The 24,927-nt window shown below is 44.6% G+C and overlaps 1 protein-coding gene across 1 annotated transcript in view; it reads right to left on the reverse strand.

Annotated features, from left to right (window-relative positions):
* LOC147457450 (tubulin alpha-6 chain) overlaps nt 1-24,927 on the reverse strand; it is an 85,256-nt gene that overhangs the window by 22,256 nt on the left and 38,073 nt on the right. The gene's annotated exons all lie outside the window — the stretch shown is intronic.

Here is a 24,927-nt window from a genome sequence, read left to right on the forward strand (position 1 = left end):
GGTGATAGAGTTATTGTGAAGCTGAGACTAGTGATAAGGAAACAAAAATACAAAATGCAAAAAGGGGTATAACATTAATTTGGATGGCATCCACACAGAGGTGAAAGTTGAAAGTTGTCGACAACCTTCACAGGTAGCTTGGATGAAATGAAACATAAAAAAAGTTTCTGCGAAAAGATGAAAATGACCTTCAAGACCTAGTGTCTAAGTTATCAGTGCTAATCACCAAGGGTGATATAGTTATTATGACCCAGAGGTATTGGCCCCAAAGTCTGGCGCCCCTTTCGGTATTTCTTTTTATATAAATCTTTGAGCAAAGTGCAACTCCCCCGGGTGCTCGCTCTCAGACTCTGCGTCCATATGCTCCGAGAAGTGAGACCCTTGGGATTTATTTATTGATACAAGGGATGCTTACAGCAGAGCCCCAAAAGCAGAAAACTCAAAAGCTTTTAACTCAAAAGCATAGGGCCCAAAAAGCTTCTGGCAGAAATCCGTAGAGTAATGCCACGTCAGCAACATGAATCGCGGACGTCTGTATAGCCTGATGTCAACGCGTTTTGTGGCGTCCATAGAGTCAGCTTTGAGCGCGTTTTGCGACTCCGCACTGCCTGCCTGCCACGTCATATGTCCACATGTTTGGCACATCATAGTGTCACGTCATCAGCCTATCGGACGGTAGGACATGCCACTTCACCAATTTGTGACATACCCCCCTCTTGAAAGAATTGTAATCGCCCTCGATTACGTCTGCAAAACAGACAGAGGTTGTAAATCATTTTAGCAGACACTGACTCTAAGTACCGACGCACTAGACATGACACATCTAGCACTTGTACAAAGACGACAATCTACATCACTGCACATGACATCACATGACAAATCAATCAAAAAAAACTTCATTCCAAATCTCAGACCATGACTGCCAGCAACGTATTTAGTAACCGCATCTTGATCCATCCTGGACCTCACTGATGCCAGATTAGCTAATCCTTATTGTGATCATGTCTATAGAGATTTATAAGACCGAAAGGCTACATTCATTTCGTCTTTCAGTTCCTGCACTCAAACAAGTCAGATGAGAGGTAGCTAAACCGAATGCTTCAAGGTGAAGTTCCAAAATCTGAGGAGTATCTGCTAGGTCCTCCTTCTCCATCCATTTCGCATTCAATGCCGTATAATTCTGTACTAAGCGCTGCCGTTCACTTTACCTTTCTCTTTCTTTTCCTCGTGAGCCAGTATCTGTTCCAGAACAAGTATCTCCTCGCTCTCTTTCCCTTTAGGTTGCTCCTCAGGCTCCTTGTCGACTGACACCTCACCCTTGAAAGTTTTCAGTAGACTCACATGAAGAGCATTGTGAATCTTCCAAGTCTCTGGCAACTTCAGTCTGAAGGATACATCATTTATCTTCTCTTTAATCTGGAAAGGGCCATAGTATTGCATTCTTAGCTTTGAAAAAATCTGCTGCTCTCCCTTTCGTTTCCTAAGACGTGCCTTATCAAACCGTAAGAGCACCCAGATCACCCTCCGTTAGTTGCAAATCGCGACGAATCTTGTCGGCTGCCTTGTGCACCTTGGCAAAAGCAATATTCAAATCTAAATCATACTGATCTCCTTCAAAATCCTATATTGGGTCAGGGGAATGTTTTGATCTACCAATTGATTCCCTTTTTTCTTTCTTTCCTTGAGCCTTGGGACCTACGGGGAGCGTCTTTCACTTCCCCTATCCATTGGCACGTCAGTGTCAATCATCGGAACCCTAAGACGCACTATCATCTGATTTCTCTTTCTCTGGAATCCTTTGATGAACTTGCATCTAGTTCCCTTAGTTCATCAAAACCCTTTGATTCTCCAGAATCTAGTGATGAGTTGTCATTCGATTCCCTTTATCCATTCTCTTCACTTGCAAACTCTTGACTTTTTGAGGTGGATACTATCCTGTCTGTCGCATAAGGTAATGAGCCGGCATGCATTCCAAATCGTTGCTTAGTCATGTCCCATAAATCTCTGAATGGAGTCAGACTTCTGGTTTAGAGCATAGTCTTGAATCTCTTTAGCAAACCACAGCAAAACTGCTCAATCTGTTCTTTGAAAGTAATCTTCTGAAACGAAGACACTAGCAAACAAGTATTCCAAAACCTCTGGCAATAGTCATCCAATGTATCTTTCTCAGTCATTTTCAAGTGATGCCAAGTCGTGTGATGACATCTCTTGCATATTCATCTAATATCCAAGTTGACGTGACAAAAAAAAATAATTTGTGCCGATGCTTGATGCTCAATCTTTCTTGTGCTCTTGCTGACACTGTGTCATGCCAAGGAAGATACATGGAATATGAATTCCTTGAATGCAAACATTTCTTCTTTTCATGAGTAATCCGCATACATCCGTGCTCATTCATGAGTGAATCGTGTTCATCGTACAATATGTCATGCCTTTGAAAAGGGATCACTTAAGGACGGTGACTAAAATACAGGAAAGCATCACGAATGAAATACTCGAACAATGCGTGCTGACTAATCATACGAACATATAATACTTCCTGTGGGGGTTCTTTAGACCTGGACTCGAGAGCCAAGATCGGTTCTTCCTAATCGATCGAATCTGCAATGAGCGCCAAAAGCATATCACATCCTGAAAGAGGAGAGACTAAAAATTTTTTGTGGAAGGATACTTGTTGAACAGTGAACAAAACATCAAGGCACTCTTGCGTGATGAGAGAGTCCATACCGGGAGAGAAGCTTGACATCTCGAAAGGAGATGTCTTGCGAACCTCCAAGCGGGCTCTTTCGACAAGAGAGTCACTAATAAAATCATGCATACTGCTTGGGTCAAACAATATGACAAAACGTTGAGCTTCACATGACCATAACACTTAATGAGAGACTTGGGTTGATGAGCGCGCGGCGGTGTGTGCAAGTGAAAGAGCACGCGAGGAAGTGCAGTGTGTGTGCAGAGAGGGGAGACGAAGGCCAGCAGGAGAGGAAGCGCTAGCAGAAGAGAGAGGGCTCACGTTTTTGGGGAAAACTCAATAAGTGAGTTATGGGTTTTCCCACTTCTATTATAAGTGACCTTTAAAAAATGTGTCCAGATTCAATATGAACCTGGACATATTGAACCTGGACAAAGTATAAAAATGTACAAAAAGGGGTTATTTAGGCCTTTAACCCAACAACAATGGTCTGCATGGCTTCTTTTGTAACCATGTTTAAGCATGAAGCGATCAAACTTCTTGTACCACTGTCTACATGATTGTTTCAGCCCATACAAGCTTCTATTGAGCATACATACCAAATGTTCCTTGCCAAGGATGACAAAACCCTCTGGTTGCTTCATGTAAAGCTCTTCTTCCACATCACCATGCAAAAAAGCGGTATGTACATCCATTTGGTCCATTTCCAAATCAAGAGTAGCCACTATGGCAAACAATACACGCAACGTGATCATCTTCACAACAAGAGAGAACACTTCCCGAAAGTCTATGTCCTTGGTTTGAACATACAACGAAACCACCAAAGTTTCCCATGACTCAGATAAGGTCATAAGCAAGAAGATAGCTTTCAGCTTATCATCAAAAGGGGGCAAGCCAGAATCCTGTAGTTGCAACAAAGTACCTGCGAATAATGACAAGTGCTCTGCCGCGCTCTTGGACTCATCTAGTTGCATGGCAACAAGTTTTCGCATCAAGTGTACATGGTTGACAGGCGTTGTATTTTCATACATTCCCTTCAACTTCTCCCACACATCAAAGCAGTTGTGAGACCTTTCACATCAATGACGGTCTCATCGGTCATGGCCATTTTAATGTATGTAACGGCCTTCCTGTTCATGCTAACCCATGCTTCATCCATCATATTCTGTGGCTTCACCTGTTCAAGTGTCCCTTTGCAATCCTTAAGAAATAGGATTCCTTGAATCCTGTCCTTTCCAAAGATCAAAACCTCTACCATCGAACCTCCTAATCTCGAAGAGGTTCTTCACATCCGAAGAAGATAAGGCCATAGTTGCACGAAATAAGAGGGATAATACGCTGAATTTTTGGGCAAAATGCGCAAAAATCGGAGTACAGTCTCACAAAGATGTGCACTACAACTCCAAATGGTCACAAGAGCAATTTGGGGCAAAATAGGTCGATTTGGGCACAAAATTCAATTTCTGAAATTTATGCGCAGGAAATTTAAGCGAGCGAATTTGTCCTCGAAAACAAAAAATTTAGTTGTTTTTAGCCTCAGAAGACATACATAAGGCTAATACACAGCCTTTAGAAGCATGTAAGCGCAAAAGCCCCAATTTGTAGCATCAAAATTGCATAAAATTGAGCCACAAATGGTCATACATAAACAAAATTTGTCAAACGTGCATAGATTGCATCAATTTGCACTTTCCCCAATGTAATCGCACCATAAAAACATTTGCAAAAACCTGCGTAAATCTGAAATTTGCTTAAAACGCCTGTTTTAGGGCTTGTTTTTCGGCAATTTCAGGGTTTTCGGGTAGCGGGGACTTAGCAAAAGTATTCCCATACCTTAATATATCATTTGCAATACCTGTATTTTCGTTGTCATAACCTGTAATTTCCTGTTTTTTACCTAATTTCAACCTGTTTTAGGTCAATTTGGGTTATCGGGAGCTCTCTAGTGTCCGGGGACGAGTCCTTTGGCGACGAAATTGCAAAATCTCGCGAGAAAGTTGACCTTCTTGGCTGAAATTCAGCGTTCGCAGGTTTGTGGGCAAACCCTAATCGGGCTCTGATATCAGTTGATGAGCGCGCGGCGGTGTGTGTAAGTGAAAGAGCACGCGAGGAAGTGCAGTGTGTGTGCAGAGAGGGGAGGCGAAGGCCAGCAGGAGAGGAAGCGCTAGCAGAAGAGAGAGGGCTCACGTTTTTGGGGAAAACTCAATAAGTGAGTTTTGGGTTTTCCCACTTTTATTATAAGTGACCTTTTAAAAATGTGTCCAGGTTCATATTGAACCTGGACAAAGTATAAAAATGTACAAAAAGGGGTTATTTAGGCCTTTAATCCAACATGGGTCACACTCGTGTTCTCATTTATTGCATTGACAGAGGAAGTGGGTTCTGTGGGTTCTTTAGATTCATTCGATTCAAGCTTAGGACATGTTCTTTTTATGTGACCCTTAATGTGACAATGAAAACAACGACCTTCCTTAGAATAAGTACTTTGCTCTTCCGACGTGATGTATCCTCCTAAAATTCCTTGTTCTAGCTTTTCATCTGGAGTGAGCTTCGGTTTAGCAAATTGTGTTAGCCTTACCCTTAGGTTCATTTGGAGAGTTCTTTTCTGAGAGAATATTGGAAGATTGGTTAAAAGAGTTACGGTTCTTACCATTCTTACCATTCTGAGGGTTCTGCGAAGTCTTAGAGGTACTTGTGGAAGTCTTGTTTTCCTTAGGCTTTCCCTTGTTGTGCTTCATCTCCTGTGCGAGAGCAATCGCTACCGCCTTGTTGAGATCGATTGGATCGAGCACCTCGACATCATACTTGATATACTCGTCCAATCCAAAAAGGAATGCCTCTTTGCGCTCCGCATCCGATTTGCGTAATTGAGTGCCGAGCTGCAAAACACAATTAGAGAAAGACATAACTGACATACCATTTTGCTTGAGACCGCGCCAATCGTCCTTCAATCGTGCGAGGTACTGAGGTGGCATAAACCGCGCCTTGAGCTTGTTTTGGAAATCAACCTAATTGAAGGAAAGTGGCGTGAGTTCGTTGGCTTCCTCTAGGTGCGCGGCTAACTGTGCCTCTTGCCATGCATGGTACCAATTGATGGCATCACCGGCAAGGTACATAGCTGCCGTCAAAACCTTGCTATTCCATGTCTTCTTAGTTGTCGCAAAATAAGCATTAAATTGAAGCAACCAAGAATGAATAACCGTAGCATCCATCTTACCATCATACTTACTGAACTGGATCTTCTTTGTGACGGGATTGTTGGAGTCCGAATCTCGGCTTGCGCCACTTGATGAACTACCAACATCTTTGGCTGGCTCGGACTTTGAAGCAAGAACCTGTCGAACCAATTCTTGCATACGTAATTCTCTCTGTGCCTCACGATCGGCCTCTAAGGCCACTCGTCTTTCTTCGGCCGCCAAGGGCGCATCATCGCGCTCCCGCTCCAAAGCTGCTTTTCTTTCTTTTCGTTCCTTGTCCGCCAAGCGCGCTTGTTCACGCTCGCGAATCATCCGTTCCTTGGAGGATGCCTGTCATTCTTGACGCTCAAGCTCCAAGGTAACGCGCTACGCTTCTTGTTGAGCCATCACAACGCGATTCGCTTCTTGCTGTGCCATTGCAACGCAATTCGCTTCTTGTTGTTTTGCCATCACAACACGATTCGCTTCTTATTGTGCCATTGCAACGCAATTCGCTTCTTGTTGTTGTGCCATCATGTCTATCATCGACTTGACCAAAGCCTCCATAGGATTTGGTACAATGCGTGGCGTAGATGGGGAAGGGGGAGGGTCCGAACAACCTCTTGGGTGGTGAGATTCTTCTTCGCTACTGTCATGCCCATCACCTCCATGCGAAGTGTCCATTCCGCTTTGGGTGATGACCATACACTATGATCTTTGGTTCTTAAGGTCATGAGGAACTTGGATTCTTGCGGGTCTTGGTTCGTGGGTTCTTGAATCTTGAGGACCGAGGTTCTTAAGTTCTTGAGGGTCTTCAGGGCCTTGGGGTTCTAGAGGTTCTGGAGGTTCTTCTTTCGCTTGCAATCTGTGTTAGAGAAGGATCTTCTCTTCACCCGAGTTCTGCTCTTTTTCGAGGGCGCACCCCTTGGCGGCCTTGCGCTCACACCAAGGTTTCTTTTTCCCACACGTCGATTGGTCGGCCGCTAAGTGCGCGGTCCGCTCTCAATGAGTGAAAAGAGAAACAAGGGGAGGCTGGATAAGCCCTTCTTTCTTGGGTTTCCTGCCACTCTTCAAAAACATGATTAGGAATCGACACGCCCAAGAGGTCTTGGGTTACGTGTGACCGCAACAAGAAAAAAAATTTATGTGGTTCTTTCCTTGAGTGATACAGAACACTGTCAAAGCTCTGATACCAATGTAAGGTGCAGCGGAAAGTGAATGTTGCTTTGTTCAAGATGAGTGCTCCGAACTGTGCTCAAGGTTCCTTTTACTTACGGAAGGGAGAGCCTTCCGTTCCTTTAGTGAGAGAGTGCAATGGACACAAACAAAGTGGTGAGCATTGTGAATGAAGGTGCTGAGACTGAGAGATAGAGAGAGAAGAGAATACGACACCAGAATGTTGTCAAACCCTCCTCCGAAGGCACCACTCTCTATGGCGAGAGTCGTCTACTATTGATTGCACAAATCTCTACAATGCTTGGACTTGCCGAAGATGTCGACGACGCTGAGAACGACGACTAGACGAGCTGCAATCTGAAAATGCTACTGGCTGAAATCTAAAAATCTTTATCTGCTGAATTCTAACTCTATGTCGATGACGACGGCGATGACGCGCTGAAAACGCAAATGCTGAAATCTGTGTTTTCTGGGCTGAAACTGCAAACTTCACAGGATCTGATCGCGCGGCAAGGATCTGTTGCGAGAAGGTGAGATCTGGGAGGTTCGGGACTTGTTCTGCGGGGTGTCTATGCTGAAAACTGAAAAACATTGGTCTTTTTGTTGGATCTGTCGCGATGGAACTGCAAAACGCCAAGGGCTGATCTGCAACCAAAAACGCTAGGGCTGAATTCTGCTATCTGCGGGGGGAAACTGCTAACGCTAGGGGAACTGTTGTCTGCTGTGTCTTGTTGTCGCCGGGCTGATTTGCTGAACAAAAACGCCAAGGCTGGTCTTGATCCAAAAAGGCTAGCTTCTCTGCTGTGATGCAAAAACGCTAGAGCATCTTGGGGGTCCTGCTGAGAAGTTGCCTCTTGAGCAAGTGCTCCTGCTGCCTGTTCTGCCAGAAAGTGCTAGCGCCAATTGCCCTACCCAGTTCCCAACAAAAGTCACTTAAAAATAATAAGTGGAAATGACTAAAATAGGGAAAATAGTTTCTGTGCACTCAAAAATGCTCCTGATAGATTTTGATTATAATGCTGATGATCATGCTGTGTGTAACCAGACGATATGCATCTACTCTAAGTGTCTGGACATACACGGTCTGCGAACAGACTCACAAAAGTGCCAGATCACTTCTTATTCTAGGTCGATTGAGCTGAACTAAACCCATGTCATAAAGTAGCTTGTCCACGTACACATAGGGTTAGATGTGTCACGTGACAAATATCCTTCTTCTTCTTCCCGTATACGAGAGACAAGAGCTTATGGAGATGGTGATGAAGAGCTTGCACCACTCCGTATAATAGATTACGTATAGCCTTGTGGTGGTAGACGCAAGAGACGGCATTGAAAACTGAGGCTTGCAAGTCAATTTATAGGCATTGGGCCAGGCTGGAGTAACGCCCAAGCAGAAATCTAGCCCTAGTTTTTGAGCCAGGAATATCAGAATATTTCTATGGATTTTGTGATTAACCTTCCACCTAGTTTGCATTCAAGGAACACTCAATGTTTGACAATTGTTCACCGTTTTAGCAAATTTTGCATGTTGATTTCTTGTAAGGCCACCGTCACCGCACAAGCTGTAGCACGGTTTCTTCATAAAGCATTAGTAACCCCTCTATGGTTTGCCAAAGTCAATCGTTTTAAATAGGGATGTTAAGTTCACGTCCAATTTTTGGCGCGTACTCTTTGAAAATTTTGGCACTAAGTTGAATTTTTCATCGGCTTTTCATCCACAGTGAGACGGTCAAACAGAAATTTACAATCAGTTGGCTTTAGATGTTTCGAAGTCATATTTGCATGATCATCAGTCTCATTGGGAGCTCTGTCTCCCATTCGTTCAAGCAATTTTGAATGACTCTTATTCCTCTGCCATTGGTAGGACTCCGTATGAGGCAGCTTTTGACCGTCCGTTCCAATCACTTTTGACTCGCTCCGTCAGTCAAATGCTTGATGTCAATGCTGAAAGTCAGTCGTTGGAAGAGATTTCTGAGAGGGGGAAGCTTCGGTTAAGCAAAGCTCAAGAGTCTTACTCACGACAGGCTAGCAAGCATCGTTAGGATGTTTCTATCAAGGAATGGGAGTGGATTTATTTAAGAATCATAAAGCAACGTCTTAAGTTGAAAAGAAGTGTCCTAAGTTATCTTTTAGAATGTAAGGTCCATTTCCTGTCATTAAAAAGATCAATGAGGTTTCTATGAAATTGCAATTGCCTAACTCATGGTCAATGCACAACGTTTTCCATGTTTCTTGGTTGAAAGTGTTTCAGGGAACACCTCTGAAGGACATTTCTGAAGAAGAAGAGCCCGAGATCATTGATGAAGATGAAGTCATGGAGCCAGAGCGATTGTTGTTGCATTGATTTTGCCATGGCTCAAAGAAGCAAGTCAGACAGTACTTTTTGAAGTTCAAGGATCGAGGAACCCACAAGGCAGTGTGGGTCGATGAAGAGTTTTTCAGAGATTACCCAGAGTTGTTGGCGGACTACAAGGAAGCCATGCAGCTCGGTACCAGTACCTCACTTTGGATAGGAGGGAATGTCACGTGCACATCTAACCCTATGTGCATGTGGACAAGCTATCTCACGTCTAGGGTTCAGGTTAGCTTAGGAAGTGTTCTAGCACCTTTGTGAGCCTGTGAGCAAGCCGTGCAAACAGAAGGTCCATTTTCCCGGCTAGTTTTGGGACAGTACAGTTTACAAGCATTTTGGCATTTTTATTAATTTAATTACCAATTTCATGAGGTCGTGGGTTGTAGGAGACTGCTCGATCCAGATTTCCTCAGCTATATAGGCAGACATGGGGCGCCCACTTTTAGTAGAAGAAGCAGAAGTTCTAGCAACTTGCAGTGCAGCTTCTCAGCAAGACCGGCAAAGAGCCCAGTGTTTTCAGCGAACAAGAACCACCTGGCGTTTTTTGTAGCAGATCAAGTCTAGTGTTTTGCAGTTTCAAGACGCCTGATCAGCCAAGCACATCAGTGTTTTCAGTTTTCAGCACTTAGCCACATCAGATTCAGCCCCTAGCCTCGCAGATCTCACCTACCCACAACAAATCCTCGCCGTACTGTCGCGTCTGCCAACGTTTACAGTTTCAGCCCGCTGTTTTCACATTTCAGCATCTGTGTTTTCAGCGCATCATCGTCGAGTTGTCGTCCTCGCCATCCTTGCCGACACAGTGTCAAAGATCAGAACAAAGTCGGCGTTTTACAGATTTCAACATTTCAGCCCTAGTGTTTTCAGTTTTCAGCCCATCCTCATCAACATCATCATTGTCGTCGACATCGTCGGCAAGTCCATTGCATCTAGACCATTGTACCAGATTTGTGCGATCTATAGCATAGACCTCTCTCGCCATAGAGAGGGGGGCCCCTTGGAGGAGGGTGTGAGAACTGTCTGGCGTCGTATTCTTCTCCCTCTCTCTTCTCTCAGTTTCAACACCTTCATTCCCAGTAGCATTCACTTTGTTTGTGATCATTGAATTCTCTCTCTAAAGGAACGGAAGGTTCTCCCTTCCGTAAGTAAAAGGAACCCTTGAGCATAGTTTGGAGCACTCATCTTGAGCAATATCAACATTCACTTCCGCTACAGCTTACATTTATACAGTGCAGATGAAGACTTTGCTCAAGCATGGTATTGTTTGCAGCAAGGAGACCTTAAGATGCCATACTCAATACGAGAAGGTTTCTTGATGATGAAGGATCAACTTTGTGTTGTAAAGCAACCAAGGCAACGAGTTATGGAAGAATGTCATGCACCTCCATTTGTGCGACACAAGGGTATTCTTTCAACTACTCAAATGTTTGAAAGATATTTCTATTGGCCAACTTTACGAAAGGACATTGATGCATTTGTTCAACAATGCATAACATGTCCAAAGGTTTGCCAAAGACCCAAAAGGCAAATGATGCTTTATGGACCATTGTGGATAGATTTAGCAAGATGGCACACTTCATTCCAGTAAAGAAAACAGTGGGAGTAGAACAAATGGCAACCATTTATCTCTCTCAAGTATTCAAGCACCATGGGCTTCCAAAGTCTAAGTGGGAGACAGAGATCCTAGAATGACAAGCCTATTTTGGAGAGCACTATTTGAAAATGTCAGCACTAAGCAAAATTTCTCTTCTTCTTATCATCCTCAAACACACCGACAAAAAGAAAACGTCAATCTTCAAATCTTGGATTTATTGAAGTGCTTTTGTGCTAAGCAAAAGACCACTTGGGAAAAGTACCTACCTCTTCTTGAGTTTGCGTATAACAATAATGTACATTTTTCTACAAGAAAAGCACCTTTTGAAGTGATATGGGCAACCACACATATTGCCTATTATGCAAACCAAAGAAATAAATATTTGCAACAGATAGGTTTGTTGAAGATATGGATCAGATGCTCACTCAAGTGCATCAAGCCATAGCGAAGTCTCAAGCCAAGCAAAAGAAAGTTGCCGAAAAAAGAAGACACGAAGTAGACCATAAAGAAGGACAATAGGTATTTCTCAAATTTGAGAAGAAATGCCTAAAGAAGAAGAACGGTAGAGAGAGCCAATTCATCAAGCTCTCAAACACGTATTATGGACCCTTCAAAATTAAACAAATGATCAATGATGTAGCAATTCGACTTGAATTGCCTTCTCATTGGAAAATTCACAACGATTTTCAGGTGAGTTTATTGAAGCCCTACCATGGAGAAGAACCATGCTTCTTATCATGGAAGATCCACCTAAACTTCATGAAGAATCTATTCAAGTGCAGCAACCAAAACAAATTGTTTTTCACAAAGATAAGAAAGGGTCCAAAGGCAAGCAAGATTATCAGGAAATTCTTGGTAAAGTTTAAGAATTATTCAGCCCTTGACGCCAATTGGATGGATACACATGATTTGAAAGATTATCCAGAAGTACTAAACTCCTATTTGGAAGCCTTTCAGTTGAGGACAACTGAAATTTAAGGGGGAGGTATGTCATCAACTTTTGAATACGAATAAAAGGAATTTATAAAAGATTACATATGTTGTCTTTCCGATTGAAAGATTACATAAGTGGACATTTGTTCTTGTACTTACGAAACCATGATTGATTAGACATACTTCTACCTCTTTATGGGGAAGTATGAATGGCCACTGACATGCTTGAAAGCATGAAGGACTATATCCTCTTACCTTTTTTTCATGATAATTAACAATTTTAAAAAACGGAAGTTTCTAGAAGCTTCTAGAAACTAGCCTCAAATTTCAAAAGAGGCATCAAATTTCAAACAAGGCCTAAAAATTCAAATAAGGCCTCAAATTTCAAAGGAGGCCTAAAATTTCAAAGAAGACTTGAAATTTCAAAGGAGACCACCTCTCTTATATATACAAGCCTTTCCCTTCACTTGAACACAATTTCCATTCGATTACTTCTCAACTCAACTTCACTCCAAGAAGCCTCTACGCCATTGCCCTCTACATGCTACTTCTCCTTTCCATAAGTCCAATATGTTGTCTCTCTCTCATGCAAGCTTATGAAGAAAAAAGAAGACATCAAAGAAGGTGCTGCTGAAGTGATTGCATGAAGCAAAATGCACGGTTATTCCATGCTGAATTAGCCTATACACTTGTAAATTTCTAGAGGAACAAATAATTCCTATGAAGGGGCCCTGCCGTTCCGGGTTAGCGGTGTGTCACTCTCTCAATCTTTTCTCATTAGCTAATTTGTCTCTCTCAATCTTTTCAAACTATCTATGTCTCTCTGTATCAAGCTCTAATGGGAAATTGGTATTTATCCTATGTGCAAAGCATTAATTGACAGTAATAAGCTTGTGGTGTAACAAGGTTCCGAGTTTCACTCCAAGACAAGTTCCTTGTGTCCACAAACAAGTGGTTAGGATGCCTATTCCACAGAATTTACCATTTCAGCCAGCCACCTTTCAGAGTCCGCATGCTGCATTAAATAAACAAGGAGCTAGTTTCCAGGCTATGCAACAGGTTTTTCCACCACCCACGGTACATCCTGGGTATTTCGAGGGTGGATCAATGTTTCAGAGCATGGCTGTTTATGTGCCTGGAAACCTGAAACGGGCCCGTAGGGCGGTAGACTTTGGCTTTCACCCAAAACTTTACTTTAGACTTTAGGACACAGAGAAACAGTGCAAATAAAAACTTGTTGCTGGAATTAACACTTCAAACACACATGGCTTGGAAGCTAGAGCGCTATCAAGCAAACGCCGACAACCTTCTAGCCCCAAAGACTGGCCCCCCTGTCGGTATTTCTTAATTATATTCAAAGAGGGAATAAAACTTGCGATTTCCTACAAGCTGTCCCGCATAATCCGGGCTGAAAAAGACCCGTTCTAGCCCGATTTCGGCAGCATAACTGTACGAGGAAACTTCACAGAAAAAATCCCCACGCATTGGATGACTTTCCCTACGCATATGGGCACTTTCCCAAACCTGGCGAGAATCTGTAACACGCTGAATTCTCTGTTTTCTGTCCCAAAAATGCACCCAATCGCATGTACAGCGATCCCCTCGCTTCCCGGAACCTCCTGCGAGTATTAGGGATCGATTAGGGCAAAAATCCTAAACCTGCAAATTTACACAGCAGGCTGTAATTCCCTGTTTTGGACTCAGTTTCGCATGCCGGTCGCATCCGTAGCAAGCCCTCAAGCTCCCGCACCTATAGGGACACTTGCCCTTTGAAACGGACGAGATTTCTCGCGTGAAATCTCTCCGAATTCACTTGTACCTGCGGGGGATTAGCAACTAGCTAATCCAGTACCTGTGCAAGAGGCTCTTGCCTCGGCAATCGTGCATGAACCCACACAACTGTACATAGAGATGAAAAGCCCAGCCCTCGAGTCGGGCATCATGTTTTTGTATTCAAAGGGGGAGAGAGGTGCGCAACAGCGGAATCAACGCGCTACATAAAGCAAGGGAGAAGGCAAGCTTTCCATTAAAGTTGTGAAACCTGCACCCACTACTCACCCACACACTGTAGTTCACTTAATGAACTAAAATCAGCCTCCTCTCTCAATTTGGGCGCCCCCTCTTCATGCTGGCTTGGCACATTTTCTCTAGAGCCGCCATGTGTCCACTTAGCCTCTTTTGAGTTAACTCCTAGTACGCACCGACTTTTAAGTGTGGCGAGGGGGCCTAAATGATTGAGCTGAGCCTAGACACCCTTTTACTGCTCGGATTCTAGTGCCGATTGGCCCGACCATCTCGTGGGGACCTGCCCTTCTTGACTGTGGGGGAAACTCTCGGCCATTGGCCGTTTCACACTAGCTACACAATGTCCGGCAATTAGTGACTTCAAAAAGAGGGTCCCAAAAACTAAATAAAAATCATCGGAAAGAAACCAACAACTAAGGTTAGCAGTTGCCATGTCCTCGTGACAAAACCAGCAATATATGCTAGGAACAGTGTTTGGGGTATGTAGGGCATGATGTCAAACCCCAGTATGGTAACATTGGCATGCAGCAAGGGTTTCAAAGCAATCCGGGCCAGTTTCGGGTGCCACAGGGCAGTTTTGGCATGGCTGGTTTTTCTGACCAGCAGCCACATATGGCACCAATGACGCAAAATGTCAATGGCCAAGGAGCGCCGATGATCCCTATTACAGTGTCCATGTTGGAAGCAATTCCGTATGAAAATTTGGGAGCACTGGAAAAGCACAAGGCCTATAAAGAAGGTGGTGCAACTGTATAGTTTAATACTTTCAGCGGCTTTGAAGATAAGGCAAAGACTCTTACTTTCCTCCAGCAATTTGATACAGCTTATGCAAGGGGGAATTTTACAGAGGCCTCCAAGGTTAGAAAAGCTGCGACTTTCTTGAAAGGCAATACGCTTACATGGTGGATGACATTGTTGATGCAAGGACAGGCATTCGCCATATATACTTCAAGCAAATGTTTGCATATGCATGGCTATCATATGAATTTGAAGCCGATGTCATGACGGATTGGCACCAACTCACTGCGGCTACTTGCAAGAGCCTACAGGAGTACAATCGCAGGTTTTGTAAAGCATTGCTCTCAGTAACCTCCTACAAGTTTGTGCCACTAACAGAGCAGATTGAGAAGTATAATTGTGTGTTGCCTAAAGGGCTTCGAGATTACTGTACAAAGAACAGCGTGGCTACCCTCACTCAACTTATGGGAGTTGCCAACGTTGGTCTTGCCTTGTTGAAGGGAGAGGACAGTGGGTTCTCACGCAACGTGAAAGGGGGTGAGCAAAAGAAAAATTCAGCAAAGAAGCCCGTTGTGAAAGTGACTCTTGAAGAGGGTCCCAGGGGTCAAAAAAAGCAAGCAAAGGCAAGGACTCATCTGAGTCGTCTGAAGAACAGGCCAAGAAAAAGAAAAGGAAGCCTTTTGTGCGCAAGTCGTTCGAGGAGAATAAGACTTTCATGGCTGAGAAAAAATGCTTTATATGCAAGCTGCCTGGCCATTTCGCTGCAGATTATCCCCAGAGGAGGCCAGTTGACTCGGAGGACAAAGAGGACAAGAAAGGCAAGGAGCCTAAACTCACGACAGGTCTAGTGCCAGATATGGTGGGTGTAGACCAAGTTGAGATGCCCGTGAGCTATGCAGAGCGTGGGGTAAATTCAAAGACCAGACAACACTTATCTCCTTTAATCCAGGTGCTAAAGCAAACTTATCTCACCAGAGTTGGCCATCACGCTGGGCATCAAAGCTGAAGAGATGGGGTACACGGCAGAGGCAGGGTTGGCATGTCTTGGCTGTTCAGAGTGTGTTACGCCTATCATTGGAAAGCTGCGTCTGCATATTCAGTCATATGTGGACACGGAAGAATTTTACATCATGCCACTGGAAGGGTGCGATGCGTTGTTGGGAATCCATGGATATTCCGTATACATGGGAGTGTTGGATGTCTTCAACAAAAAGATCACCCTTCAACATAGGGGCAAAACTCACATCCTGGATGTAAAGCTTAAAGGTAGAGTCTATCCCTATTGTATATACTTTGGCTATCATTTCTGTAATTAAGAATCATCTTTCTGCGTACTTGGTTTTTGCACGTGATGTTTCAGATAATTGTCAATCAAATTTATCTGTGTTAGATAAAGAAAGGTCGGCATTTTTGCAAGAGTTTAATGAATGTTTTTTTGACTCGTTACCATCTCGATTGCCGCCAGAGAGGCCAGGGGATCATGCGATAGATTTAGTGCCAGGTTGTAGCCCACCAAATAGGCCTTCCTACAGGGTTAGTGCGGCTCAGCAGAAAGAGATTATGGGCCAAGTAGAGGAGCTGCTACAGAAAGGGCTGATTCAACCTAGTTCTTCACCCTTTTGCTCCCTAGTGCTTCTAGTGCAAAAGAGGGATGGCTCTTGGCACGTGTGTATTGATTACCATGCGTTGAATAAGAATACCATCAAGAACAAGTTTCCTATCCCAAGGATTGATAATATTCTTGACCGACTAGAGGATGCTACAATTTCAACAGGATAGACCTTAAGAGTGGGTACCATCATATTCACATCAAGACAAAGGCTGTGCACAAGCTTGCATTTAGGACAACATTTGGTTTGTATGAGTCCTTAGTGATGCCGCTCGGTCTTACAAATGCTTTTGCTACGTTCAATAGGATGATGGATCGGATTTTCTGCCCACATCAAAAGTTTGCCGGCACATTCTTTGACAACATGATAGTCTACTCAAAGAATGAAGAGGAGCATGGGCGTCATTTGACCATTGTCTTCAAAGAGCTACGCAGTCAGGTTTCTTGTTAATCTAAGAAAAATGAGTTCTTCTTGGAAGAGATTCACTTTCTTGGCCACACCGTGTCAAAGGATGGTGTCCGAATGGATCTTGCCAAGGTTGAAGCAATTAGGACATGGCCAGGTTTGAAGATTGTGCATGATGTCCGTAGCTTCTTGGGCTTATGCTCTTACTACATAAGGTTTATCGGGAACTTTGCCAGAAATTCTTCACCCCTTCATGCTCTACATAAGAAAGAGGTCACGTTCAAGTGGACACAAAAAGAGATTTCAGCTTTTAATCTCTTAAAGGAAAAGATGACTTCGGATCCAGTAATTGTGTTACCAGATCTCAGGAAGCCGTTTGTGGTCTAGTGTGATGCGTGTGGCAATAGTATTGGGCAGCGTTAATGCAAGATGGTCGAGTAGTAGCTTATGAGAGAAGAATCTTGCAAGGGCCAAAAAAGACTATGCAAATCTATGAGAAAGAGCTCCTCGCTGTGATTCATGCGCTTTCTAGCTGAAAGCACTACCTCTTAGGTGTTGATTTTGTTGTCCACATAGACCATCAGACCTTGCGATATTTATTGACACAATCAAAGTTATCCAGAGGGCAAACATTCTCTCTATGTTCCACTTTCAAATTCTGCACGTGGAAGGCAAGAAGAATGTTGTTGCTGATGCGTTATCCAGAAAGCCACAAATTTCAACTGTGTCAATTCCTTATCATCATGAGCTTGATGACATGAAGGAACAATATGCTATTGATGAAGATTTTGCAAGGATCTTTGAAGAGTTGCAAGATGGGCAACGCCATGAGCACTACCTCCTCAGGATGATTTTATGATGATGCAGGGCAGATTATGTGTCACTAGGCCATTGCGACATAAAGTTATGGTAGAAATCCATGTCCCACCGTATGCAGGGCATCGTGTTATAGACGCGACAGTGAAAGCGGTCGAGACATTCTTTTTTTGGCCTACTTTGAGGAGAGATGTGGGTGCCTTTGTGCGAGCATGCGTGAGTTGCCAAAAGGTCAAGTTTGACAGGCAAAACGCACCAGGGTTATTACCACCACTGCCTATTCCAAATAAGCCATGGGAAAGCACTCCTATGGATTTTATCTTTAATCTTCCAAGAACGCCAACAGGGAATGATGGTATATGGACCATCATATACAGGTTCAGCAAACAGGCCCATTGTTTAGATGGCACCGTTGTTTATGTACAATGTGTTCAAGTACCCAGGTATGCCACAATCTATTGTCAATGATCGTTATCCTATGGACAGTCACAAGAGGCTAATTCCAATGTCTTAGATCTGTTGAAATGTTATGCATCAGATAATAAGGGCAAGCGGGAACAATATCTACCTATGCTTGAGTATGAATACAACAATACGGTGCATTCGTCAACAAGCAAGGCACCTTTGAGATTGTTGAGGGTGGCGAAAAGGTTCCTCCTATTTTGCACACAAAGGACAAATTTTTTGAAGCAGATCGTTATGTAGAGAACATGAATGAAATGTAAAAGAAAATCAAGCTTGCCTTGGAGAAAACTCGGGCAAAGCAAAAAAGGGCTGCTGATCGTCACCGTCGTGAAGTGCTGTTTTCACCTAGTGATTGGGTACTTTTACGGTTTGAAAAGGCAAGGTTAAAGAAAATGAAGGGCAAGGAAAGGTTGTTTCCGAAGCTCAACACGCATTATTATGGGCCTTTTCAAGTACTTGAGAAGCTCAACGATGTTTGGAAGATTCATAATTCGTTTCACGTGAGTCTTCTAAGACCCTTCGTGGGTGATATGCCAGAAGATATGCCAGGCTTAGTTCAAAGTTATTTAGGCCCCCTCGCTACACGTTAGAAGTCGGTGGGTACTAGGAATCAACTAAAAAGAGGCAAATTGGACACATGGCAGCTCCAAGAAAATTTGCCAAGCTCAGCATAAAGAGAGGGCGCCCAAATTGAGAGAGGGGGCGTGAAAACTCGTTTGTTTCAAAGGGGAATTGTCCATTGCGTGCAGGAGCACCTGAGGCACAGGTAGACGTGCTCGCTCCCCCCCAAAACGATCCAAAACAAAAAATTACAGCCTGCTGTGTTTTTCTGCTGGTTTAGGGTTTCCCACCTAAACTACAGGACATCGCCAACGGAGCCTCAGGAAGGCCTTGAGATGCTTAAACAGGGCTTTGGGCACCTGAAAGTGTCAAAACAGGGAATTACAACACGCTGAAATTAACATGCAGCTCACTGGAAAGCTTCCAAACCGCAAGAAAGTGTCCTTGACGTGTACTTTTGACCTACAGAGGTTTTTGCGTCGTTATGCTGGCGAAATTGGGTCAAAACCCTACAATTACAGCCATGGACAGGTATGGACAGCTTGGTGAGAGTTAGGTGAAAGTGTTCTGATCATCTACTCGCAACAAGAATAAAGAAAGACCGAAAGAGGCGCCAATCTTTGGGGCCTACAGTGAGAGTGCACGTGTACGGAAGAGAGAGAGAGAGAGAGAGAGAGAGAGAGAGAGAGAGAGAGAGAGAGAGAGAGAACACAAACGCTAGAGATGGTGAAGAGGGGGCGATCAGCCCCCCATGACTACCACGAGTAGAAGACCCAATACACAAGAACCAAATAGTGTGGAAGTGGGTACCCCCTGGCCCCATAAATAGGTGCCCAAGGGGAGGTAGGGCAAGGCCTGATAAAAATCCCCATGACCCAACAGAAAAATGATATATGGAAATATATGAGGGCGCCCGTACAATGTGGGCGGCCGGACGAAGAGCAACCTAGACTATGGGTGGCCAGCCGGGAGACATACTAGCCGTACAAGTATGCCCTAGACCTGTGAAGCAACAAAGTGGTGTAAGTCTAACACCCCCTCTCAACACCTGATGCTATGTTGAACAAACCGTATGAAGCCGAAGATGTGAGGCAAATGATGAAGATGTCTGCTCCAATGTCCACTAAGGACAATACTCCGGCAAACTCCGCGAGTGTAGCAACAGTATGGGGTGTCCCGACCGCCCAGGGATCTCCATGGTAAAATGCCGTCACGAGCAGTGTAGCAAACTGTTGTACTCCGCCGATACAGGGTGAAGATACTGCGTGAAGGTCCCGAACTGAGTATGAAAACAACTTGTCGTGAAAGAAGTATCAATAGACCTGCAAGTGTCCTGCCCAATAGGATCTTTGGTGTCTATAGTCAAACCGTATGGAGAAAATGGGAAAGCCCAAGAACCATCATGAGAATGACCGGAAGCCTGTCAATGCACGAACCTATAACCCAGTGTGGCCAGGTAACTAAGCTCTGTAAAACTCCAAGAAAGCGAGATGTAGAAATCAACGTCGTAAACATCCTGCGAATCAAGGAAAGCCAGACTAAACAGTCTACGTTGTAGAAGCTACCGTAAGCTGCCGCAGTCACCGATAAACCGCACGGACCACCACCGGATGGTGTCCTGTCAATAGGTAGGGTAATCCAAGATGAGGGGAAAGCTAGACTCATCAATCTGCACTGTGAAGGGTCTCTGAGAAGAGGTGTGACCAGACCAAGCTGTCTGCACCGTAATCATCCTGTATGAAGTAGGGAAGCCAGTCTTAGCAGTCTGCACTGAGAAGATCCTCTGAGAAGAGGAAAGGCCAGACCAATCTATCTAACCGTCTTGCATGTATCTCCTGCCTCCAATCCTCTAGTGTCAACTAAAACAGAATCCGTGCCAACAACGCCACCAAACCGCAACTCAGTGTGGCTCTCAATGCGAATGAGCTGGGAGTGGCCTACTGCCCAAGTTGGGGAATAAGTCTGTTGTAAGGTTACCGAGGGTGAGTGTAAGCAACTCTGAAGGTAGCAATCCAAATGATCAAGAGTGTAGAAGAGCAACCGCACTACCATCCAAGCCAAGCTCTAGGTGACTCCGGATGTAGTCGCGTAATGATGCCTGATCTCCCGCATCTCCCAGGTAAACTCTCCAAGAGAGTCCAAAGCACTAAAGTCCCACTCCACTCAGTAGATCCAAGCAATGAACATGTCCAAGAAGAGATCTAAGATTCTCTCCCTAAGTCCATGTAGATGCTCCTGTGTAAGCGAATGATCTGACGTATCGAGGTCAAGTGGTCACTGTTTGTCCACCCACGATGGTGGTGTCCTCTTTGTGAATGTCGAAATCCCATATGCCATGAGCATGGCCGTATCTCGCGTGAACTCCTCTGATGAGTGCATAGGTATGTCCATGTCACGTGCACATCTAACCCTATGTGCATGTGGACAAGCTACTTCATGACAAGGGTTCAGTCCGCCTAGCTTAGGAAGTGTTCTGGCACTTTGTGAGTCTATTCGCAGACCATGCATGTCCACGCACTTAGTAGTTGCATATCCTCTGGTTGCACACAGCATGATCATCAGCATTACAATCAGAATCTATCAGGAGCATTTTACAGTGCACAAAACCTATTTTTCCCATTTTAGCCATTTTTCACTTATTATTAATAAGTGACTGTTGGGAAACTGGGTAGGGCAATTTTGCTACGTAATATATAAGGACACTGGCAGTCACTTGGTGGAAGAAGAGAAAGCATGGAGAGCACAGGCAATCTCTTGCAGTAGGCCCTCCAGCATGACTTCTCAAGCAAGAACCTTCCCCAACTACCTAGCGTTTTCTGCAAAATCATCCCTCAGCCTAGCGTTTTTGGGATCTTCAACAAACGCCAGCAAACTGCAAGATTAGCCAACGATTGTCTTGTTGCAAATCTCAACCGCAATGGTGCCATCGCGAAGGAAAACCTCAGCATCCAATCCAGCGTTTTTGAGCGCTTTGGAGCAGCGTTTTCAGCCTCACTATAGCAGCATTTTCAGCCTCAGTCAAGCAGCGTTTTCAGCCTCAGTCAACCAGCGTTTTTATAGCAGATGAAGCAGCGTTTTCAGCAGATGAATCAGCGTTTTTCAGCAGACCAAAATCAGCGTTTTCAGCCAGCCTCATTCTCATCGTCGTCTCCGACTTAGAACCTCATTGCATCGTAGCGTCAAGAACTTGCATCAGCATCTTGTATCAGATTTGTGCAATCAATAGCAAACACTTCTCTCGCCATCGAGAGAGGGGCCCTTGGAGGACGGTTTGACAACTTTCTGGTGTCGTATTCTCTCTCTCTATCTCTCAGTCTCGGTACTTTCATGCACAGTGTTTACCCACTTGTTGGTGACCAATTGCACTCTCTCATTAAGGAACGGAAGGCTCTCCCTTCCGTAAGTAAAAGGAACCCTTGAGCACAATTCGGAGCACTCATCTTGAGCAAAGTTCAACATTCACTTCCGCTGCACCTTACAGTCCATAGCAAACCACAAGTCACCACCCCCTGTGGAGTGCGCAACCACTGAATGATGGCTGGAACGAATGGATCTCCCAAGGATCATGAGTCCGTAGATGATCAAGCCGATGTCGAAGATACCATGTACTGTAGCAGTCACTGAGACTGCATGGACCACCATTGGATGGTGTCCTGGTAGGAGGTAACTTCCTCCTCTGTGAAAAACACAAGCAAGAGGCTGCTGTCCACCCAAAAAACGCAACAGCAAGGTCATGAAAACGCTGCTGTCCAACGAATTTCAACATGCTCCTACGCTCCCAACAGGATCCGGAGCGATGCAGAGGGTGTAGAGAGGGTGGTGAAACCAGGTGAATCCCTAGCACAACCCAAGTGGGCTGAAAATAGCACGTAAATAATGCTAGAAGGTTGCCGGTTGGGTGTAGATACCTGACAATGGCGTAAATCTGCAAATTCTAGGCAATGTAGAAGACTCTCGTGAGTGCCTTGGCCGCTCCCGTGTATGCAAGAGGTTTAGCATTTGCGGAAAACGCAGCAACCTCTGAAAACGTAAATCTAGTCCAGAAAAGCGCAAGGCTGATCTGTTGCCGTTTGGTGCGATGCTCTGCAAAGAGGAGGCGCCAAGAGAGGGAGCAATGAATAGTGGCCTGGGAATGCAAAAACGCAAGGCTGAACTGCAAAAACGCAAAGCAATGCAAAAACGCTAGGCTGAATTTTGACACTTCTCGCGATGAAAAGCTGCAAAAAACGCTAGCGCTAGGCTTGACTTGCTGAGATCACTGAAGTTCCACTGTGTTGGCGACTGATACCATGTGAACTGGCGTCCAATACCATGTGAGAGTGCGTGTGCGGAAGCGTGAGAGAGAGAGAGAGAGAGAGAGAGAGAGAGAGAGAGAGAGAGAGAGAGAGAGAGAGAGAGAGCACACACAAACGCTAGAGTGGTGAAGAGGGGGCGATCAACCCCCCATGACTACCACGAGTAGAAGACCCAATACACAATAACCAGATAGTGTGGAAGTGGGTACCCTTGGCCCCATAAATAGGTGCCCAAGGGGAGGTAGGGCAAGGCCTGATAAAAATCCCCACGACCCAACAGAAAAATGATATATGAAAATATATGAGGGCGCCCGAACATGTGGGAAACCGGACCAGGAGCAACCTAGACTATGGATGGCCAGCCCGAAGACATACTAATCGTACAAGTATGCCCTAGACCTGTGAAACAACAGAGTGGTATAAGTCTAACACCTACAAGGTGTCGTTGTCTGCTCGGTAGCGCTCTAGCTGCCGGGCCGTGGTTTGTTTGAAGTGTTAATTCCAGTCACAGGTTTATTCGTGATTCGTGAAGTTCCTCTGTGTCGTAAAGTTCAAGTAAAGTTTTTTAAGTAAAGAATCGGGTGAAAGCTAAAATCTACCGCCCTACAGGCCGGTTTCAAGAAGACTCGTATCCGGATCATTTCCCAACTCTAAAGTGCTCCACCCTCGAGGAAAGAGTCGAAAATCTACACCTCCACTCATATACCACATGCCTGAAACTCCAAGCTGCAACAAAAGTCCAAGGAAAGGGACAACCGAGGCTACTAAGAAACTATATGTCCGATGACGAAGAACCAAAGAACTGCACCAACCATCATACAGAATGATGAACTGCAAGCTGTATCTGAAGGAACTTCATCGGAATTGAGAGTGAAACTGTAACTGATCTTCAACTTTCTGGAACACCACTCGAGAGAATATCACCCTACTCTCAGAGTGAATTAGGAACAAACATCCAGCAGAAAGAAAACACACATCAATACTGAGACTGCAGCTAACACGGCAAGATCAAGAGATCCTGCTCCCAACCTCTGCAAGAGAAGAACAAGGTGCTATAGAAAGCCACCAACTGGACTGTCAATCCTGTTTGTTGTACATGGAACCACAAGAATAGTATGGAAGTAGTCCCAGAAACTGACTCCCAAGTTGGCTCTATATCCCCCTCTGTAGAGAAAACACCCGAACCATGGATAGCTGTCATAACTCTCCAACAGTCTCTGCCTGTGTAACTGGATCACCCATAGTAGGTGAATCCGAAAGGGGAAAAAATAAATATACCTGTAAAACCTGGAACCAAAAATGGCGGAACCAAGAAGATTGTCTCCCCAATGTGAAGAAATGCTCGAGCGAACTGTAACTAGTTTCTAGTCCTAGAAGGACCACTATCCACCTGTACGAAAGATAACATGTCAAGCTGAGGATAAGGGAAGGGGGTGTGTCCTGAATGGTACAGAGGTACAAGGATCATTTTGGAAGACGAGGTATAGGAACTACTGCTTGGATGCACTGGAAAGAGCAACCGTCACACCACAAATCCGAAAGACGAGACAACCACTGAAATGGCTAAAGGAAAACATCCGCGAAGATAATAACTGCACTGTGGGCTCAAGCACGCCATCCAAAGCCACAAGAAATGGGCAAGGAAACCAAGGGCTGGAAGACACCGTGCATGGTACTCCGCTAAATGGAGCATCAGAGGCATTCCTTTATGGATTGGACGAGTATATCAAGTATGATGTCAAGGTACTTGATCCAATCGATCTCAACAAGGCGGTAGCGATTTCTCTCCCACACGAGATGAAGAACAACAAGGGAAAGCCTAAGGAAAACAAGACTTCTCAAGGCACCCCTCAGAATTCTTCGACCACGCAGAATGGTAAGAACGTAAGAATGGTAATTCTTCTAGCCCTTCTTCCTCTAATTCCTCGGAAAAGAACAATGAATCTAAGGGTAAAGCTAAAGCACTTGCAAAACCTAAGCTCACCCCATATAAAAAAGCTGCACAAGGAATTGTAGGAGGATACATCACGGCTGAAGAACAAGTGATTTATGCTAAGGAAGGAAGATGTTTTCAGTGTCACGTCGAGGGTC

This window comes from Adiantum capillus-veneris, chromosome 5 (assembly GCF_014529385.1).
Source record: "Adiantum capillus-veneris isolate H3 chromosome 5, ASM1452938v2, whole genome shotgun sequence".
NCBI lineage: Eukaryota > Viridiplantae > Streptophyta > Polypodiopsida > Polypodiales > Pteridaceae > Adiantum > Adiantum capillus-veneris.